The sequence below is a fragment of the Hevea brasiliensis genome, chromosome 6 (assembly GCF_030052815.1).
Source record: "Hevea brasiliensis isolate MT/VB/25A 57/8 chromosome 6, ASM3005281v1, whole genome shotgun sequence".
Lineage (NCBI taxonomy): Eukaryota > Viridiplantae > Streptophyta > Magnoliopsida > Malpighiales > Euphorbiaceae > Hevea > Hevea brasiliensis.
In genome coordinates this window covers 16,305,431-16,315,909 of record NC_079498.1, presented here as the reverse complement: position 1 = coordinate 16,315,909, position 10,479 = coordinate 16,305,431, and the positions used below count along the sequence as shown (strand labels likewise).

The window sequence follows — 10,479 nt, the reverse complement described above, 5'->3', positions numbered from 1 at the left end:
TGAAGCTTTCTCCAAAGAAAATTGTTTTTCTTTCAGTACAATTTTTTTCCCAGCCAACTCTTGACTCTGCGTGAAGTCCTACTTGAAATACTTGTCCTTATTATGAAAGGATTTGCACAAGTTGAGCTTACGTTCCACTTATCCTTATAATCAAATATTATTATTCCTTTATCCTATTCTAAATAGAATTCCTCAAGTTTGTTTCTAATATTAATTAATTTTTTTAGTGTTAGCAAAAGAAAATAATTAATAAAATGTAATATAACAGAAGAGTAAAAAAAAAAAAAATCAATTTACATTTTTAGATGTGGTGTTGTATTGTGTGTGTATACTATTAACTAATAAAATAATATCACATTAAATATGGAAATGATAATATTGACACTTCCCAAAGGCATTTAGCATTCTATCTTTAAAAAAAGTCAATTAGTAAAATAAATTCTTGTAATTTTATTTTTTTAATTTTTAATAATTTAATTGTATTTTTTAAAATTAAAAAAGTTTTATCCAAAACTCATAATCAAATTTGAAAATTTTGATTTTTTTCGCATGAATAGTCAGTGGACCAATCATATAATATTTTTTTAATAAATTTAATTCACCTCATCACTAAAGTCAATTAGCTAAAAAAATTCAAACATTCTCTATTATTGTTCATTTTATTTAAATTTTTTAAGTTTGGGCAATTAAATCAAACCTTTCAAAATTAAAAAAATTTTATTCAACACTCAAATTTTATCCCTAAATTCTAATAGGTAAATTATAATTTAGTCCATAAAATTTGATAAAATCTATAGTTTAATCTTTATATTTTCAAAACTAATTAGTAATTTAATCCCTGAAATATGTTAAAACCTATAATTTAATCATTCTGTCCAATTGATTATTAATTATAAAAAAAATGATCAAAATTCTCTTAAATCTATATATTTTCTAAGAGAGAGAAACAAAAGTTATGAGTTTCCCAGCCCAATCTAGTCGTCACTGACCATGATCAAGTTGAGACTTACCCCGTCCAGCAAGTCATCTCCAGACAAACCCATAATTGCTGAAAACATGAAAACCTAAGCCACAGAGAGATATCTCATAAATCCAACCTAATTGAATCTTTATTTTTCCAGTGTAAAAAATTATTTTTATTTGATTTATTAATTAAAATCTAAAAAATATATATATTGAAAAACCTTAAGAAAAATTTCAAAATAATTATAAAAAATTCTATGATAGGAAGAATAATGTATTATTAAACTATTTAACTAAAAGTATAAATAAAGATATTAAGTTATATGTTTTGCCAAATGTCAATGATTAAATTACTTAATTTTAAAATATAGAGACTAAATTATAAAGTTTCACCAAATCTCATAAATCAAATTATAATTTATCAAATTTTTATAATTTATCAAATTCTAATTTGCATGTGAATGAAATTCTTTAAATTTTGAAAAATTTAATTTAATTGTCTAAAATTAAAAATTTCAATAAAATTAACAACAAAAGCAAACGTTTGAATTTATCCATGTAATAAAAAATAATTAAATTTATTAGAAAATATTATTCCATAATCACATAAACTTTTAAATAACACTCCATAATTATTCCATTTCACATATTATCTTCTACTAATTGTTATGAAACAAAATTTTTCAAGAAATTTTAGTTTTCAAGCACATTTTTTTTCCCTACACTACACCCTAGAATTATCATTTTACTGTATAATAATAATAATAATAATAATAATAATAATAATAATAATAATAATTGTGTTTTCAGTTTTTAACTATTAAGAAAGTATTTTAAAAAATAAATAAAAAATTGCTTGTTCAGTATTTAAAAGACTTGATCATACGTAAATCCTAACATCAATCATGAGATGACCCGCAGAGGACCACCATATGTGATTGAAGAGCAGTCTTTATAAAGACCATTACGAAGAACTTGTTTGTTTATTATCCAAGTAGGAGAAAAACTTAAATAAAATAAAAAATAAATAAAAAATAAATTTGGCATTAAAGCTTAAACTAAAACAAAAAACTAAAATTTATCTTAAAATAAAATTTGATTCCTTCTATCTCAAATTAGTAATTTTAATATTGTCAAACAAAATCACAAATAAAAAGAAACAATTTTTTTTTAACAATTAAAAAAGAAAACTGAAAAAACATAGAAATCTTTTCTTTGAATAATAGAATCAAAAGGGAACACACATGTCCATATCATTTACAGACACTCCAATTCTTGCAACATAAATATATTACATGCCATATAATAATAATAATAATAATAATAATAATAATAATAATAAATTTATTTCTGTAGTCAGTTTGTAGTTATGAAATTATCCATATATTTACTGTCTATCATCAAATAATTTTATCCAGCTAAAGTTGAATGAAGCTAATATTCATCATATTCTCATCCCTGTTAACTTAGCAAAATGACCCAAAAATGCCTTTGAACAAGAAGTTCTGCAATTTCACCTGTAACCAAAATAAGTAATATTTGTTTATTCAAAAATAATTTAAACAGTTCTAACACTCAGATGTATCAAAAACGTGTGAGCAAGAAGTAGTGATTCTGAGTAATTAATTAGGCTCAATTACATTTCTGAAGTTTTCCAATTTCTTTCAGAATGCAGATCATCCGTACTTACTGCACAAACAAATAAACTTGAGTTTTAAATATCGTTTTCGGTGAGTTTAAGGTATATAAACTCACCTGCACTTGCATTTATGAAGTAGCATCTGCACTAACTACTAACTAAATCAGAATTGGTAATTAGATGAGACCTTGCTCATAGTTTCTCCACCTCTATAGGATAAAAGAACTGGCCAATCTGGCATTGAGATCAAGTAAACAATTTGTTGTTTGAGTAGAAAAACAATCTGCAAATGCAACCATAATCGACATTAAGCACAGGAAGTAAACTTTTTTTTAAGAAAAAAAAAAGCAAAAGAATAAAAGCACTTGAAATGAATGTAAACTTTTTTTTAAGAAAAAAAAAAAAGCAAAAGAATAAAAGTACTTGAAATGATTGTTAATTTGAAATCACCAACCTGCCAATATGTGACGAGTTCAATGAATTTGCCAAGTTGTATAACGTTTCATTTATCTGCATAATATATACACACATCCAGAAAATCGAATTTCAGCACCATAAGATATCAGTTGGATTTATTAATCTCACAATACCAGCAAAGCAAAATGAAGTTAGATCAAAATTGCAATAAGGGAATGAATGTTTTGTTCGGATTCTTAAATCAAAAGGAAGTAACTTAGCTAGACTGTGAACTAAAATGGAATTGACCCTAGTCAAACCCGGGACCGGACCAAGTCAAAGGTCCAGGAACCAGCTCAGACCAGGAGCAGCTAGTAAGGCCTAGTTATAGTCCCCCCTCTTGAACCTGAATGGAAACCGGCCCTAACCGGTAGTTCCACTTTGGTTCAAAGTTTGATTGATAGATTCTCCTAACCCCCTGGGTTCTGCAACCCAGATCTTGTGTTCCAAAACGCGAGACATTTGTGTCCCAAATCGCTTGAGAACGCATTCTGGGTCTCTAAATCAAGTGATTCCATTTCACTATGCGCAACGAAAATCAAAGGGAAGAAGAAGAATGTCCTATTCATTTCTTCTTATTTTTTTTTCTCTTTCTTTTTAATAAAATAAGGGTACCTAGGATGTTAGTGTATAAAAAATAAATAAATAAAAAAAAGAGGAAGAGAAGAAATAAGAACAAAAAACAATAAGCAGCAACAACCGCGAAGCTTTAAGAAGAGGAAGGAAAAACTTTCTAGAAAAAACCTCATATATCTTATTCTCTCTCTGCATTACCGTTTTAATCTTTGTTTGCTTAGGTGATAGTAAATATGAGTTGTTGGTTTCACATACTGTTAAGTCTAATAAGACCCATTAAATAATTATAACGTGTTATACATACCACTAGACCCTAAATTATAAGGCCCATTAATTGTCAATTAAAAGCTCATTCTATTTAAAATGCTATTAATTTTCAAAATATAATTGATAAAAAAAAATATAATAGAATATTATAAAAAAAATTAGATTTTTGAAAATTTCTTTTATTAATATTAATCTTGTAAAATATATACATCATAAAAAATTTAAAAATTATGAAAAAAAAAAAGAAATTATTTTATTGGTAGTTTTTAGAATAGAAATTATACTAATTAATTGTAGTTTATGTATCACGAATTGAATTGATATAATTCACATATTGGGTGCTGAATTAACGTACCAATTAAATATACCCCCTGCGTACCCTATATTTAGCTAAATAGCGAATCGCGTACTCATATCACGATCCAAGATGTTTCGCGTTCCAGGTAACTATGGTTCAAACAGAATTGAAAAAGAAGAAAAAAAAAAAAAGTGGCTTGCCAAAAAAAGCCATGTGGCGCTCTATGCACGCCATGTGGCACCATCTATGCAAGCCTCCTTTGACCCTAATTTTAAGCCTCTCAGCTCCGACAATCTCAATAAATTACTTAATAGCCAATTTTCCTATTTGAAGCCTACACAATTAAGCAAGCACATTAATTTGGAAGATAAAGTCAACGTGCCAACTTGGATCTATGGCTGTGCAGCTTTAGTTTAAACCGAAAAACCGAACCAATTCAACGGTTTAAACCAAACCAATTTGGCTCAGACGATTCAGTTTTTTGATCGAAGCGGTTTAGTTTTGATTTTAGATTTTAGGTAATTTCAAATTTCGATTTGGTCCAATTATTTTCTTCAAAAACCAAAAAAAGGAACCAAACTTATATATACATTTGTTAAACCCTAATCTAACTCATTTTTTCTCTCAAAGACAACACAATGACAGTCCTCTCTTCTTCTTCTTCGGTGTTCTGTCACTTTGATTGCTTCAATTTGTTCATTCTTCTTCTTCAATTTCTTCTCCCTCTTCAATTGCGTATCGATTATTCTTATGCTTCTATTATTAATCTTCAATTTCTTCTTATCCATCCAATATCTGCGCTAATACATCTCAACTATTCTCTTCTCCCCCATTTCAGTTTCTCCTCTCCCACCCAATCCACAACGCCGACTCTGAGACCTATGCCTCCTCAAGATGTCAAGTCCTCTAAAGTCTTATCTATTGCCCTATGTTGTGATTCTCTTTTTGTTGTGATTTGCTTTTCGTTGGGATTTGGTTTCTTCTTTGTTGGGGTTCGCTTCTTCTGTTGCGATTTGCTTTGTCTTTTGATTTTGATTGTATTATGGGATTTGATTTCTATTATGGATAAGGTTTCAATTATTTATGGATGATTTCTAATGCACCTTTTTTTTCTTTCTTTTTATTGTTTGCTTTGAATGAGTACTTAGATTTAACATTGGCTTAAAACCAATTAAATTGAACCAAATCAAAATTTTGGTTCCTTTAATATTATGGCTCAGTTTGGTTCATAAAAATAAAGAAATTTGGTTTCTTCAATTCGACTTGGAATCGAACTGACCATTGCACAACCCCACTTGGATTAACTGCCTTTATCGTCTCGATAACTTAAATAAGACATGCTCATGGTTCATTTCATTAAATTTCAATAAAATAATGAAGTTAAATTGAAATATAATGAACCTCTTCAAATTTTAAGTAGAATATTGATACAACACACTTAGGAGACATTTGCAAAACAAACATCCATTTGAGGGGGGGTAGAGACACAAGCCAAACACAAATATTTCAATTTGGAGGCAATCAATAATCCACTATCTTCAAATGTTCCAACGACCAGATGAGAAAAGAACCATAAAATTAATGTGTCAAATAGCTACCTTTTTCTTTTGGGAAAAAAGTACCAAGTTCAATTGTTTCTCCAAAATTTTCAAAATTCTAAATTTAAGAGGTTTCTAAGAAATACATTGAAAAGCTCTAATTTCAACTTATTATGAGCAATAATAATAATAATAATAATAATAATAATAATAATAATAAGTGAATTAGATTTTCAATTTGTTGTTTTTAAATTTAGAGAGAAACTGGTCAAATTACAATTTAATTCATTTTTAATTCAGTCTTATATAAGTGATTAGGTTGTTTTATATATCAAAATGATTAGCTATGTCAATGTTGCAATCTAACAACTTATATTTATCATTTTATGTTTATATTTTCCCAAGATGCTGAAAGAACGGAAGCGTGAAAAACACAAGTTTATACCATTGAATTCAAAAATTTTCACCTAGGGTCACATGCATCATGCAAGATTTATTTTTATCTATTTGATTTCAATGATAAACAACATATTAAAACTCTTTTAATATGTTTTTTGATCTGTATTTGCCATTTAAGATTTTAAAATTAATCAGATTAATTTTAGAACCCTAGATTAAATCAAGAACGATTACACTAACCTCTTGATGCACTGCAGCGTATTTGCGCCTTTGAGATTCGTTTTCAGGACACCAAATGTTGTCCCTCTAGCTTGTCCACACCAAGAACACCTATGGCAGCCCTTGAATAGTTTCTAAAGCTTTTTCTATTAATTAGAAAATCAAGTTCTGCCTTTTAAAAGATTAGAGATGTAAACAGGACACTAGAAACAATTTCTAGTATTTTCAATTCAAGAGAATGATGGCTAATCTCTTTGAATTGATGAGAGAAGAAGAGGAAGAGAGGGAGAGCTTCAAAATGGCGTGACAAAGAAGTGTGGCTGCTGGTTGTCTTTTATTTTTCTCATAACAATACTTATATAGCTAGGTTAACACATTAAACCCTTGCCACATGTCACCCTTTGATTAGCTCTAGGTTTAAGTGACCCAATCACATTGTGCCAAGTGTCAAACCTATATTTAATCTTAATTTTAATCATCTGATATGATTAAAAGACATTTGGCAAGCTTATGTGTAATGCCATGTGTCACCATCTTATGGTGCCACGTGTCACACTGCGAAATGACCAAAATGCCCCTGTATCTTAATTTTGAGTTCTTAACCCAAAATAATTATTTCTCTTCTTCTAATTAATTTATATCAAATATAAATTAATTAATTAATCTCTCATTAATTAAATTCATATTTAAACACTTTAAATATAAATTTAACTTATACTATACATCCAATAATCTAGATTTGGTTTCAAGTCATACTAGGGACTTTGCAATCTAATTGCAAACCAAACCTATTTAATTAATCAATTAAACTCTTTAATTAATTAATTAAATCATATTTAATTAGGTGATAACTTGTGTATGTGTGTGACTTACTAGGCTCATCACTAATTGGCAATGAGATATGATATCAACTCTTAATACCATCAGAACTCTTTCTTGCCATAAATGATTTTTCTAAATCATTTTATGCAACTCATAGACCATGGTTAACACCTAGCATAGTATGCCATGGCCACCCAATTAGTAATAAGGTTTACCTTAACTGAACCTATAATCATATGTTACCAAGCACTAGAATCTCTGTGTTACAAAATCCCAACTCAAGCTGGAGTCATTGTTTATGTCAAACTCCATTTGTTATGAATATTATGTTCTCTTTTAATTCCAGTTCTTGATTAAAAAGATTTTCTCATCAGAAACTCTTTTCTGATTAAATCTATCTGTCCTGACTAGGAATTTGAAACATCAAGAACAATTAAATGAACATAGGATTTTATCTCTATTTACTTAGAGGAACAGATTCCATCTTGATCAACACCTACCTCCATATATAACTAGTAGGAGCCAACACATGCCCATATGCCCATACACAGTACAAGTATGAAAGCAGTATCAAACTCAAACTATCTATATACAAGATAACTGTGCTATCTCAGGTCTAAAGATTATATGCACTGATATGATTTATGACAAAACATTGACAAGAGTAAACTCCATGTGCTTGTCATAAGTGTCACTGGTTCGGCTTACTTATCATTTATAAGTACCTATCATGTTTGTCATATGGCATGAGACTCACCATTCTATCTTATTTATATCTCATATAAATAACTTGGGAACAAACATGAATATAATCTTTCTGGATAAGTCATGTCCTTATTATGAAGTATCCTCGATTGTGAACCTATTTATGATACTTTGTGCTAGAAATAATGTCACTCATATTCTTAACAACTTAAGAATAATATTTATAACAAAATATCAATGAACCTTTTTTATTACACATAAATATATTATATAAACGGAAAAGTGAAAAAGCCTTTTATTAATAAAAATATGTACAAGATACATACTAAATAATATGCTCTAGGGCATACTACTAACAGATGCGATTTACAATCTCAACACTCCCCTTCAAGTGCAAGAATATAGTTGTCGCTTGACAATTAGTTTTTATTTTTAACCCAATACGAATCCAATTATATAACCTTATGGCCAGCTTAAACCCACAATATAATCCGGGCTCTGATATCATATTGAGTTTGGAAAGAATGCTGATCAAATTATAATTTTATTCATTTTAATTTGGCTTATATAAGTAATTAGATTATTATACACATCAAAATGACTAGCCTAGTCAATGTTGCAATCCAACCACTTATATTTACCCTTTTATGTTTCTTATTGTCCTCCTCCTTCACAAAGAAACGAATTTCAGTCCCAAAAACTATTTTCCTTCTTCGAGGTTTGAGTCCTAAAGCTATGGGTTTTAGTCCCAAGCTATTCATCTTCCTCTTCTTCTCTTTCTTCATGATTTGAGAGTCTAGGGGTGAAGTCCCTACTCTCTTCTTCTCCTTCATCAGAGCCTACGGTTTGAGTCTCAGCTATTTTTCTTCGATATTCTCATTCTTCATTTTAGCCTAGAGTTTGAATCCCAAAGCTATTTTTCTCCCAAATTCTCAATCTTGATTATGGATATGTAACTTCAGCAAAAATCTCATTAAGGGGGAGTGTTGGAATTGATAAGATTTTGCTTTAATTTATGAGACATGCTTATGAGAAAATCATGTGATTTACTAACTTAATTATTGCTTGTATTAAGGAGTGATTTAAGGAATGCCATATATCTTATATCTTCCATTATAAATATGGATTCTTATGTATTATGCCAAGTACAAGTAAATAAAAATGCAGTCCTTTAAGATTCATTCCAATTCTCTCCTTTTCTCTCCCTTTTCTTCTTTCCTTTTAAAAACTTAACATGATATCAGAACCCGGACTGGGTTGTAAGTTTCAATCGTTCATAAGACTGTATAATTGAATTCGTATTGGGTTAAAAATATAAACTTATTGTCAACTAACATCCATGTGGTTGCACTTGAGGGAAGAGAGTTGGGATTATAAATCCCATATCAAGAAAGTATAAACATAAAAAGATAAATATAAGTGTTTAGCTTGCAACATTGACTAGGCTAATCATTTTGATGTGTATAATAATCTAATTGCTTATATAAGCCTGAACTAAAATGAATTAAATTGTAATTTGATTAACACTCTCTCCAAATTTAACAGTTATGATATTTAGAACGAGCATTAACAAGTAAATTTTTACATAGGAATTATTTGTCATTGGATAGATTTTTTATTTCTCTAAAATAGAATATTATGTTTTAATTTTTAATGAAGACATTTGTTTCCAAATATTTTCAAATGGTTTTCATAATTCTACAACTAATATTGTTTCTATTCCTCAATTAAAAACAATATGTCAACCTATTTTGCATAGTAAATATTTTCCAATTAAATACCATGTCATACTCGTAGTTTGTGTTTAAAATGCACTCAAAAAGTTCACACACACATTATCCCAATCAAACATATTTTAAATTTTTTGTGGTCACATTCAAATATAATCAAGAGTAGGACATTTTTTAGGACAAAATAATATGCATCTTGTAAAATTTTCAAGAGGACCCCAAAAAGTGAAATTCCACCAATAAAATATTCAATCACTTGTATGAATATAGACATTTGTTGAATCTCATTAACCATGGTTTACTTGTGATCCAAATAATTGAATATTTGCAAAAAAATATACGTCTTACAAGTTTTTAATGATGCTATTGAATTCCTTCCACATATTTTTCAGCTAACTTCTCTTTTATTTTTAATTGAGTGTGTTAATATAATTGTTTCTTTAAAGGACCCTGATTTGAAAAATGCACACAAATGATAAAAGAAAATTGATTTAAGTTATATTAAAGAAATTCCTTTAGCTTATTTTGTTGCTGGTTTTTTTATCCTAAGTTTAAATTAGATGGTATGTGTGATTTGTTGGTTGACTATTATGAATGCTAATGAGTTGTACAAGATACTTTAAAAATCACAACGGAGGAAAGGCAAAATATTATAGACATGTATAAGTCATTATGTAGCTAACTCAGCAGTTGCAACTGCCACTAGGGAAATAGTTTCATTGCAATCCAATGCAGCAAAAAGAGGGTAACAATACTTAATGCAAAGGCAAAAATAAACAAGGTACGGGTGACCTATCTGAAATTGATTTGCATTCATCCAACTTTGAATTTGAAGACAACAAAGATTTTGTCTTCTCATACTTCAAT

At 28.7% G+C, this 10,479-nt stretch overlaps 1 protein-coding gene across 6 annotated transcripts in view; it reads right to left on the bottom strand.

Annotated features, from left to right (window-relative positions):
* Nucleotides 1-2,154: 2,154 nt before the first annotated feature.
* The window catches only part of LOC110631775 (histone-lysine N-methyltransferase ATX2), a 52,318-nt gene continuing 43,993 nt past the window's right edge, over nt 2,155-10,479 (bottom strand). The window contains exons 25-28 of one of the 6 annotated variants that reach the window (XR_009149438.1): nt 3,057-3,112; nt 2,719-2,885; nt 2,604-2,652; nt 2,155-2,480 (exon numbers count right to left, since the gene is read on the bottom strand). The gene's annotated coding sequence lies outside the window, so the exon portion shown is untranslated. The other 5 variants (XR_009149440.1, XR_002490568.2, XR_009149437.1 and 2 more) reach the window with 5 other exon arrangements.